The sequence below is a fragment of the Hyperolius riggenbachi genome, chromosome 5, assembly GCF_040937935.1.
Source record: "Hyperolius riggenbachi isolate aHypRig1 chromosome 5, aHypRig1.pri, whole genome shotgun sequence".
In the NCBI taxonomy this organism is placed as follows: Eukaryota; Metazoa; Chordata; class Amphibia; order Anura; family Hyperoliidae; genus Hyperolius; species Hyperolius riggenbachi.
The window spans coordinates 446,467,149-446,479,062 of NC_090650.1; the positions used below are offsets into that span (position 1 = coordinate 446,467,149).

Here is an 11,914-nt window from a genome sequence, read left to right on the forward strand (position 1 = left end):
TAAGTATAATACTTACCTGTCATTTCCATCCTCCTGGGCTAAAACCTACTACACTATATTGGTCTCTCGGTTTGTCTGTTTATACTGTCTACCTACTTGTTTGTCAAATCTCTTAAACTGCGAAAATTCCAAAAATACAGACAATATAAAGTAGCAGATAATATTGTCTTGGTGAAGCAAGTGCATGATTTATATTCAGTCATGTTACCTGGCCTAACAACAAGAAACGTTGAAAATCTAAATTCAAATTCTGTTTTTATGTACAATTGTAAAAACGTGTTGACAAGAGTATGCATGATGGAAAATAAAACCAATTTTGTTTAGTTGTATTGATTGGACAAGCCTTAATATGTAGACAAGATAAGGTAAAAGACAGTGGGAGCCTAACATTATGGGGGGTGGAGAGGGGGGTGGGGACAGTGTAAAGATTAAGGAGGTTGGTAAAAATTCAAGTAGCCCATTTCATGTAAACAAAATTGGTAAATGTGGTGGTAAAAATATAAAGTGCATGGTAACCAATGCTCGGAGCCTTGCAAATAAAATAGACGAACTAGAGTTCATTCTGAATGACAAAGGCTATGACATTGTGGGAATAACCGAGACATGGATGGATGAAAGCCATGACTGGATAGCTAATTTAAAAGGATACAATGTGTTTAGGAGCGATAGAACAGGGAAAAAAGGTGGAGGGGTTTGTCTCTTTGTTAAGAATTCTCTTACAGCTGTCCTCAACGATGAGATGGAGAAAGATTGCGAAGATGTGGAGTCCGTTTGGGTAAATATTCATGGTGGAAATAAAAGTTGCCAATTGCTTATTGGGGTATGCTACAGACCACCTCTTATTAATGAAGCTGCAGAACTGCGATTACTACAGCAGATTGAAAAAGCTGCAAGTAAAAATGAGGTCATAATTATGGGCGACTTCAACTTTCCAGACATTGACTGGGGTATTGAGGCTACCCATTCTGGTAAAAGCAGCAGATTTCTGGCAGCACTACAGGACAATTACTTGACTCAAATGGTAACGGAACCAACTAGGGGCAATGCGTTACTGGATCTGATCATTTATAATAAACCAGATAATGTATCAAATGTGCAGGTTCAAGAACATTTGGGAAATAGTGATCACAACATGATAACGTTTGATCTGGTGACTGATAGGCCACGGGGCGGCGGGACCACTAAAACTATGAATTTTAGAAAAGCAAAGTTCAATCAAATTAGGCAGGCACTAAGTTTGGTGAACTGGGATAATGTACTACAAGGGGAGGACACTGAAGGGAAATGGCAAGCTTTTAAACTTATTCTCAATCAATATTGTAGTATGTATATCCCATATGGAAACAAAATGTCTAGGAATAAAAAAAAGGCCTCTATGGATGAATAGAAAGGTTAGGGATAAAATGAAGAGGAAAAGGAATGCCTATAAGGTCCTAAAACAGGAGGGGACTGAGGCTGCACTAAGCAATTCTAAGGAGTGCAATAAAAATTGTAAAAAAGAAATTAGGCTGGCAAAGATCGAAGCTGAAAATCAAATCGCTAGGGATATCAAATCTAACCCAAAAAAGTTTTACAAGTACATCAACTCTAAAAAAAGAAAGGTTGACTGTATAGGACTAGTGTTGGGCGAACAGTGTTTGCCACTGTTTGGGTTCTGCAGAACATCACCCTGTTCGGGTGATGTTCGAGTTCGGCCGAACATCTGATGGTGTTCGGCCAAACTGTTCGGCCGTATGGCCGAACTAAGAGCGCATGGCCGAACGTTCCCCGAACGTTCGGCTAGCGCTGTGATTGGCCGAACAGGTCACGTGTAGTGTTGGGCGAACATCTAGATGTTCGGGTTCGGGCCGAACATGGTCGCGATGTTCGGGTGTTCGAGCCGAACTCCGAACATAATGGAAGTCAATGGGGACCCGAACTTTCGTGCTTTGTAAAGCCTCCTTACATGCTACATACCCCAAATTTACAGGGTATGTGCACCTTGGGAGTGGGTACAAGAGGAAATTTTTTTTAGCAAAAAGAGCTTATAGTTTTTGAGAAAATCGATTTTAAAGTTTCAAAGGGAAAACTGTCTTTTAAATGCGGGAAATGTCTGTTTTCTTTGCACAGGTAACATGCTTTTTGTCGGCATGCAGTCATAAATGTAATACAGATAAGAGGTTCCAGGAAAAGGGACCGGCAATGCTAACCCAGCAGCAGCACACGTGATGGAACAGGAGGAGGGCGGCGCAGGAGGAGAAGGCCACTCTTTGAGACACAACAACCCAGGCCTTGCATGAGGACAAGAAGCGTGTGGATAGCAATTTGCATTTTGTCGCCATGCAGTCATAAATGTAATACAGATGAGAGGTTCAATAAACAATAAACAGTAATTGGTGTTGTCCAGAATGCGCACAATGCGTGGGTCGCGTTCAATGCAGTCCTAGGCCGAAGAGGTCATAGCCTAGGGTCACAAAAACCTGTTTATTTGGGCAATTTCAATGGTGGCGAGTCTGACGTACATAAATCGCAGCAATGGCCGTTAGTAACGTCTGAATCTCACGAAATGTCTCATGCAGGTAGAAGACATATTGTTAGACTTGGGCTCCAAAGATGGGTTCCCTACATCTCTGCAAACCAGAGTTACAGGGCTCCAAATTTGGTAAAATCCCCCATAGGCTTTCATTGGGCCTCCTATTTACAGTTCCAAAATCTCACATCTTTTCAAAGGGCAATTGCTCAGCAGTGGCAAATTTTCTAGCATTGTAGGGACCCTTAGGGGGAACATGACTGGTGAGTTTCGGGCCCCTAGGCCAAAGAGGTCATAGCCTAGGGTCACAAAAACCTGTTTATTTGGGCAATTTCAATGGTAGTTATGCTGACGTACATAAATCTCAGCCATGGCCGTTAGCAACGTCTGAATTTCACGAAATGTCTCATGCAGGTAGAAGACATATTGTTAGACTTGGATTCCAAAGATGGGGTCCCTACATCTCTGCAAACCAGAGTTACAGGGCTCCAAAATTGGTAAAATCCCCCATAGGCTTTCATTGCCTCCCTATTTCACTTTCCAAAATCTCACATCTTTTCAAAGGGCAATTGCTCAGCAGTGGCAAATTTTCTAGCATTGTAGGGACCCTTAGGGGGAACATGACTGGTGAGTTTCGGGCCCCTAGGCCAAAGAGGTCATAGCCTAGGGTCACAAAAACCTGTTTATTTGGGCTATTTCAATGGTGGCGAGTCTGACGTCCATAAATCGCAGCAATGGCCGTTAGCAACGTCTGAATCTCACAAAATGTCTCATGCAGGTAGAAGACATATTGTTAGACTTGGATTCCAAAGATGGGGTCTCTACATCTCTGCAAACCAGAGTTACAGGGCTCCAAAATTGGTAAAATCCCCCATAGGCTTTTATTGGGCCTACTATTTACCGTTCCAAAATCTCACACCATTTCAAAGGGCAATGGCTCAGCAGTGGCAAAACTCACCAGTCATGATCCCCCTAAGAGTCCCTACAATGCTAGAAAATTTGGTACTGCTGAGCCATTGCCCTTTGAAAAGATGTGAGATTTTGGAAAGTGAAATAGGGAGGCAATGAAAGCCTATGGGGGATTTTACCAATTTTGGAGCCCTGTAACTCTGGTTTGCAGAGATGTAGGGAACCCATCTTTGGAGCCCAAGTCTAACAACATGTCTTCTACCTGCATGAGACATTTCGTGAAATTCAGACGTTGCTAACGGCCATGGCTGAGATTTATGTACGTCAGCATAACTACCATTGAAATTGCCCAAATAAACAGGTTTTTGTGACCCTAGGCTATGACCTCTTTGGCCTTGGGGCCCGAAACTCACCAGTCATGTTCCCCCTAAGGGTCCCTACAATGCTAGAAAATTTGCCACTGCTGAGCAATTGCCCTTTGAAAAGATGTGAGATTTTGGAAAGTGAAATAGGGAGGCAATGAAAGCCTATGGGGGATTTTACCAATTTTGGACCCCTGTAACTCTGGTTTGCAGAGATGTAGGGACCCCATCTTTGGAATCCAAGTCTAACAATATGTCTTCTACCTGCATGAGACATTTCGTGAAATTCAGACGTTGCTAACGGCCATGGCTGAGATTTATGTACGTCAGCATAACTACCATTGAAATTGCCCAAATAAACAGGTTTTTGTGACCCTAGGCTATGACCTCTTTGGCCTAGGGGCCCGAAACTCACCAGTCATGTTCCCCCTAAGGGTCCCTACAATGCTAGAAAATTTGCCACTGCTGAGCAATTGCCCTTTAAAAAGATGTGAGATTTTGGAACTGTAAATAGGAGGCCCAATGAAAGCCTATGGGGGATTTTACCAATTTTGGAGCCCTGTAACTCTGGTTTGCAGAGATGTAGGGAACCCATCTTTGGATCCCAAGTCTAACAATATGTCTTCTACCTGCATGAGACATTTCGTGAGATTCAGACGTTGCTAACGGCCATTGCTGTGATTTATGTACGTCAGACTCGCCACCATTGAAATTGCCCAAATAAACAGGTTTTTGTGACCCTAGGCTATGACCTCCTCGGCCTAGGACTGCATTGAACGCGACCCACGCATTGTGCGCATTCTGGACAACACCAATTACTGTTTATTGTTTATTGAACCTCTCATCTGTATTACATTTATGACTGCATGGCGACAAAATGCAAATTGCTATCCGCACGCTTCTTGTCCTCATGCAAGGCCTGGGTTGTTGTGTCTCAAAGCGTGGCCTTCTCCTCCTGCGCCGCCCTCCTCCTGTTCCATCACGTGTGCTGCTGCTGGGTTAGCGTTACCGGTCCCTTTTCCTGGAACCTCTTATCTGTATTACATTTATGACTGCATGGCGGCAAAATGCATGCTATCCGCATGCTTCTTGTCCTGATGCAAGGCCTGGGTTGTTGTGTCTCAAAGTGTGGCCTTCTCCTCCTGCGCCGCCCTCCTCCTGTTCCATCACGTGTGCTGCTGCTGGGTTAGCGTTGCCGGTCCCTGTTTATGGAACCTCTTATCTTTGTTACATTTATGACTGCATGCCGACAAAAAGCATGTTACCTGTGCAAAGAAAACAGACATTTCCCGCATTTAAAAGACAGTTTTCCCTTTGAAACTTTAAAATCGATTTTCTCAAAAACTATAAGCTCTTTTTGCTAAATTTTTTTCCCTCTTGTACCCACTCCCAAGGTGCACATACCCTGTAAATTTGGGGTATGTAGCATGTAAGGAGGCTTTACAAAGCACGAAAGTTCGGGTCCCCATTGACTTCCATTATGTTCGGAGTTCGGCTCGAACACCCGAACATCGCGGCCATGTTCGGCCTGTTCGGCCCGAACCCGAACATCTAGATGTTCGCCCAACACTATATAGGACTCCTAAAGGATGAGGGTGGGAACTCAATGGTGGATGACCAAGGTAAGGCAGAGTTATTAAATGCTTTCTTTGCTACTGTCTTCACAAAGGAAACAGCACTGTTGCAAATTACAGAGGCAGAAGAGTCTCAATCTTCTAACTGTAATATTAAATACTTAACGCAGGAAGAAGTGAAGGCAAGACTAAATAAATTAAAAATAGACAAGGCACCTGGCCCGGATGGCATGCATCCTCGGGTCCTAAGGGAATTAAGTTCAGTTATAGCTAAACCCCTTTATCTTATCTTTTGTGACTCTGCAACTGGCAGAGTCCCAGTGGATTGGCGTACAGCCCACGTTTTCCCATTATTTAAGAAGGGCAAAAAATCAGATCCAGGAAATTATAGACCTGTAAAGCCCCATACACACATCGGATTTCCGCGAACGACGGGTCGTTTGAACGTACCGTCGTTCGCCCGCTAAATCGGGCGTGTGTACAGACTGTCGTTCGCTTGATAAGCATGAGTTTGAGCGATCCGCCGGGCGGATCGCTCAAACTCACGCTTATCAAGCGAATGACAGTCTGTACACACGCCCGTTTTAGCGGGCGAACGACGGTACGTTCAAACGACCCGTCGTTCGCGGAAATCCGACGTGTGTATGGGCCTTAAGCTTAACATCAGTTGTATGCAAACTATTTGAGGGGTTACTAAGAGATACTATACATGACTTCATAGTATAAAATAATCTTATTTCTCAGCATCAACATGGGTTTACTAAAGACAGGTCCTGTTTGACTAACATGCTCAGATTTTATGAGGTAGTGAATGCTAATATGGATATTGGGAATGCTGTAGATGTGATATACTTGGACTTTGCAAAGGCCTTCGACACTGTTCCCCACAAACGTCTGGTGCAAAAGTTGAGGATGCAAGGACTGGGGAAGAGTCTGTGTTCATGGATAGGGAACTGGCTAATGGACAGAAAACAAAGCGTTGTGGTCAATGGATCGTACTCAAAATGGGAGACTGTTAGCAGTGGGGTCCCACAGGGGTCTGTACTGGGTCCAGTGCTCTTCAATTTATTTATTAATGACCTAGTAGATGCAGTAGTGAGCAATGTTGCTATTTTTGCAGATGATACAAAATTGTGCAGAATCATCAACTCTCAGGAAGATAGTGTCATATTGCAACAGGATCTGGATAGGATGGCTATATGGGCACATAAATGGCAGATGAAATTCAATGTTGACAAATGTAAAGTCATGCATTTTGGTCGTACCAATGGTCTAGCACCATACAAAATAAATGGGATACAGTTGGGAACATCAAACTTGGAGAAGGACTTAGGAGTACTCATCGACAACAAGTTAAATAATCGTACTCAATGCCAAGCCGCTGCAGCTAAAGCTAACAAAATTTTGGGATGCATTAAAAGGGAAATAAAAACTCGAGATGCTAGCATAATATTGCCCCTGTTTAACTCTCTAGTAAGGCCACATCTGGAATATGGAATTCAGTTCTGGGCACCACATTACAGGAAAGATATTGCCGTTTTAGAGCAGGTGAGACGAGCAACAAAATTGATACGTGGGATGGAAGGTCTCGCTTACCAAGAAAGGTTAGATAAACTAGGTTTATTTAGTCTAGAGAAAAGACGCCTTAGAGGAGATCTAATTAACATGTATAAATACATCAGAGGGCAATATAATAGCTTGGCGGATGAGCTTTTTGTCCCTAGGCCTTCTCAAAGGACTAGAGGACATGATCTGCGCATGGAGAAAAAACGTTTTAGCCATTTATTTAGGAAAGGGTTCTTTACAGTAAGAGTGATTAAGATGTGAAACGCATTGCCACAGGAAGTCGTTATGGCAAACTCTATACCTGCATTTAAAGGGGGCTTAGATGCTTTCCTTGCGTTGAAAGACATCCATGGCTACAATTACTAGGTTATGCCTAATTTATGTTGATCCAGGGATTTTATCTGATTGCCATCTGGAGTCGGGAAGGAATTTTTCCCTCTTGGGGCTAATTGGACCATGCCTTGTAAGTTTTTTTTCGCCTTCCTCTGGATCAACAGGGATATGTGAGGGAGCAGGCTGGTGTTGTGCCTTCCTCTGGATCAACAGGGATATTTGAGGGAGCAGGCTGGTGTTGTACTTTGTACTGGTTGAACTCGATGGACGTATGTCTTTTTTCAACCAAAGTAACTATGTAACTATGTAACCTGTTGATATGACATACTAGATTGGGCGTTTATTGCTATGTAAATACTGGCTTTATAAAAAGTTAAGTGAATGCGCCATTTTCAAAATTCATTACTAATAATATATGCGAAGTAACTTATGATAATTGTACATACATTTTTTTTTTTGTATTTTTGTTTAGTTTTTATAGATCGCAAGACTGCAGCACCAATTGAAAGAGATTAATGGACAGAACGTAAGATCTAATAGCTTTCCGATAAATCCTTTACGAGAACCTGGAAGCAACCAATACTACGATGATTACAACAGCGAGCGTATTGGCAATACACAATGGTGTTCTTGCAGGAATTGTATTCCGATGTTAACTGACATGGAGTCATTTTGTTGTCAGGAATTGTCAAGCATAGGTGAGATATTGGATCAAGTTACTTGTGTTACTGAACACAGCTATTTCCCTATGCTGGGACACAGTAAAGACTGGGCACAAATGTTTACATTTCTATGCAATGGTTGCGAGAAAATATGAAGGATAAAAAGAAGTGAGTTTATTTATACTTTTTTTGAAAAAGATTGAACATTTTTTTTTTTAAATGGACACGATATATTACTGAAATATAATTAGGCCTTTTCTGTTGCCACTCTCTATATAGTATTTGTCAAGAACCAACCCCCCCCCCCCCAGCATATGTAGCCCCAGGGGTCCCTAATATGGATAATGAAATTGAGCACACACACAGCAACAGACAGGCCCGCCACCAGGGCCCATCAAACACCATTGGTCTTGCTCCACCCCCTCTCCCGGGCACATCCACCACAAGCGAGTCCGGACAGTAATAGCTTTCATAACCAAACCGTAGTGGAAAGTAAAATGAAGAATTGGGTGAGCATGCATTTTCAGTGGGCCCTCCTCATGCCCACCGCTCCCCCCCCCGTTCTCCTACATTCACCTCCCTTAGTTATTGGTGACCAGCACAACTGAAGGCTGGTTCAGACGGACGCTTGCAGAGCGTTTAGCGCAAGCCTTCGGAACGTGGCGGTAAACGCTCCCATTCATGTGAATGGGATCGTTTACACCGAGCTTTTGCGCGGTTACACAATCGCGGCGTTCGGGTCCCGATTTTCACTAGCGTTTCAGCTGCCCTTAGAAGCGACATTAGCTTCCAGGTGGCGGCCAACCGCGATGGCTAATATCCCCCTAGGGGAAGAAAAAACCGCGACCGCGAAGGCTACTGAAAGCCTGACCACGCAGCCACCGCAACGCCCCCCCAAAATGCGACGCCACGCAGACGTCCGTCTGAACCTGCCCTTATTTTAGGGTCGGGATGGACGCAGTTTACTGTGCAGGCGCTGACCATCAAAGTGTACTCTTGAACCCGTTCACATGGCCTTGAGTGCTCTGCGCACGTGCAATGCGCCGTTGTGACGTCACAACTACATATAGCACCTGCTCAGAGCATTCCTTCCCTCCTGACCACGTGAGCGCGCACAAGGATCTGCTTCACAGGGCAGCACCTGGGCAGTAAGCCACAAACATTTTTTATTTTATTTAACACTAAGGTCTCTTTTGGAAGCCTGGTATCCCTGGTGGGCCCCTCACACTAGTGTTATTAGTTCCCACCCACCCCTGATGGCTGTCCTGGCAAAAGCAAACCCCAATTGTTATAGTGGATCCGAGATGAACTTTTACTCATTGCATAAATGTGTTCCTTTCCTATTGTTTATAGGGCATTCCTCAAACCAACTACTTTTTTTGTTTTTGTTTTAATACTCTAATTCCCTATAAACTAAACAAGCCTTGCCCACAGCTTTTCATAGAGCCTTGGCATTTTCAGACAGTAGCAAGGGCTCATGGGAGCTTAGTCTGGGCAGGAGGAGGGGGAGGTATTACTAGCCAGAGATTTCAGAGGCAGAGGGGAGGAGGAGGGGGGATTAGGGGAATTTCTGCAGGGGGGCCCAGCGATTCCTATTTACGCCCCTGAACATGATGAAATGTTGATGACAGTTAATACATGTGTATGTGCATACAATACTTCTCTGTATGGTCAGAGAAATATATATTTTTTTGACAGTCTGGACATACATAGCCAGTTTAATTTCTGTTATTTTTAATGTAATTTTTTTTTTCAATTTGTTTGTTTCATACATTTTTTAGGACGCTGAGGAAATCCTGCTATCGTGCTTTCACTGGGAGGGTTCACGGCCACCTAGGAAGAGGAGACCGGCGTCGTATTACTGCCATGCGTAGTAACAAAAATACGGGAAGCGTTTGCCAATCCCGAGGGGATATATGTTGGTTTCAAACCGTATCGTGAATCAGCTGCTGAATCTTTAATGTAATTAGATAATTTTTTATACTTTACAAATACAAATTGTGTACAACTGGTAATTGCACTTTACATCAGTCATTTCATTTTTAGAATTTTTGATAATTTTTATAATTGTGAAATAAAAAATTGTTTTGTTATAAATAAATGCTTTTTAAACTGGAGTCTATGTTTAATTAATTTAATAATTATATACATAAAATAAAGGTGTCCATACATTGGTTAGACCTTCAGATAGATTTCTGTCAGATGCCCGAGTCACACTAGGCACAGATTTCCACTACATTTCAGCTTGGAAACTATTTGAAATCTATTGAAAATCACTGACGTTTTTTTTGCCATTAGATCAAAAGCAACTCAGTGGGTGATGGATCTGCTGCAGCACCAGAGATGTAGATTTTGAGAGGATACGGTTATGCGTGTTGTGGAAGTCATGCAATGGCCCTGGTACATTGATAACCCATAATTCTCCTCTCATGTGATCAGCTTTCATTCTGTGGGTTGGTGGACAGAAGGTGAAACATATATCACTATTTACAAGGTTCTAAGGCAGACTGATATTGCTAAATCAGTGGTTTGGAGCGCAAACACTTGTGTCTTTCTATGTCTGAGGGGGACAAGGGTTGCAAATATGGCTATATATGGTGGTAAATTGGTCACATTTGGTTAAATTAATGGGCAATCTATAAACAAACAAACACAGAACATTTATATCGCGCTTTTCTCCTGGTGGACTCAAAGCACCAGAGCTGCAGCCTCTAGGGGGCGCTCTATAGGCAGTAGCAATGTTAGGCCAGAGCTGCAGCCACTAGGGGGCGCTCTATAGGCAGTAGCAGTGTTAGGCCAGAGCTGCAGCCACTAGGGGGCGCTCTATAGGCAGTAGCAGTGTTAGTCCAGAGCTGCAGCCACTAGGGGGTGCTCTATAGGCAGTAGCAGTGTTAGTCCAGAGCTGCAGCCACTAGGGGGCACTCTATAGGCAGTAGCAGTGTTAGGCTGGAGCTGCAGCCACTGGGGGGCGCTCTATAGGCAGTAGCAGTGTTAGGCCAGAGCTGCAGCCACTAGGGAGCGCTCTATAGGCAATAGCAGTGTTAGGCCAGAGCTGCAGCCACTAGGGGGCGCTCTATAGGCAGTAGCAATGTTAGGCCAGAGCTGCAGCCACTAGGGGGCGCTCTATAGGCAGTAGCAGTGTTAGGCCAGAGCTGCAGCCACTAGGGGGCGCTCTATAGGCAGTAGCAGTGTTAGTCCAGAGCTGCAGCCACTAGGGGGTGCTCTATAGGCAGTAGCAGTGTTAGTCCAGAGCTGCAGCCACTAGGGGGCACTCTATAGGCAGTAGCAGTGTTAGGCCAGAGCTGCAGCCACTAGGGGCGCTCTATAGGCAGAAGCAGTGTTAGGCCAGAGCTGCAGCCACTAGGAGAAGCTCTATAGGCAGTAGCAGTGTTAGGCCAGAGCTGCAGCCACTAGGGAGCGCTCTATAGGCAGTAGCAGTGTTAGGCCAGAGCTGCAGCCTCTAGGGAGCGCTCTATAGGCAGTAGCAATGTTAGGCCAGAGCTGCAGCCACTAGGGGGCGCTCTATTGGCAATAGCAGTGTTAGGCCAGAGCTGCAGCTACTAGAGGGCGCTTTATAGGCAGTAGCAGTGTTAGGCCGGAGCTGCAGCCACTAGGGGGTGCTCTATAGGCAGTAGCAGTGTTAGGCCAGAGCTGCAGCCACTAGGGAGTGCTCTATAGGCAGTAGCAGTGTTAGGCCAGAGCTGCAGCCACTAGGGGGCACTCTATAGGCAGTAGCAGTGTTAGGCCAGAGCTGCAGCCACTAGGGGGCGCTCTATAGGCAGTAGCAGTGTTAGGCCAGAGCTGCAGCCACTGGGGGGCGCTCTATAGGCAGTAGCAGTGTTAGGCCAGAGCTGCAGCCACTAGGGAGCGCTCTATAGGCAATAGCAGTGTTAGGCCAGAGCTGCAGCCACTAGGGGGCGCTCTATAGACAGTAGCAGTGTTAGGCCAGAGCTGCAGCCACTAGGGGGCGCTCTATAGACAGTAGCAGTGTTAGGCCAG

General features: G+C 44.6%; 1 long non-coding RNA gene across 1 annotated transcript in view; it reads left to right on the forward strand.

Moving 5' to 3' along the window:
• The window catches only part of LOC137517939 (uncharacterized), a 50,270-nt gene extending 40,328 nt beyond the window's left edge, over positions 1-9,942 (forward strand). The window contains exons 2-3 of the long non-coding RNA XR_011020716.1: positions 7,726-7,951; positions 9,697-9,942. This is a non-coding gene — a long non-coding RNA (uncharacterized lncRNA). The remainder of the gene's footprint in view (positions 1-7,725; positions 7,952-9,696) is intronic.
• The last annotated feature ends 1,972 nt before the right edge of the window (positions 9,943-11,914 follow it).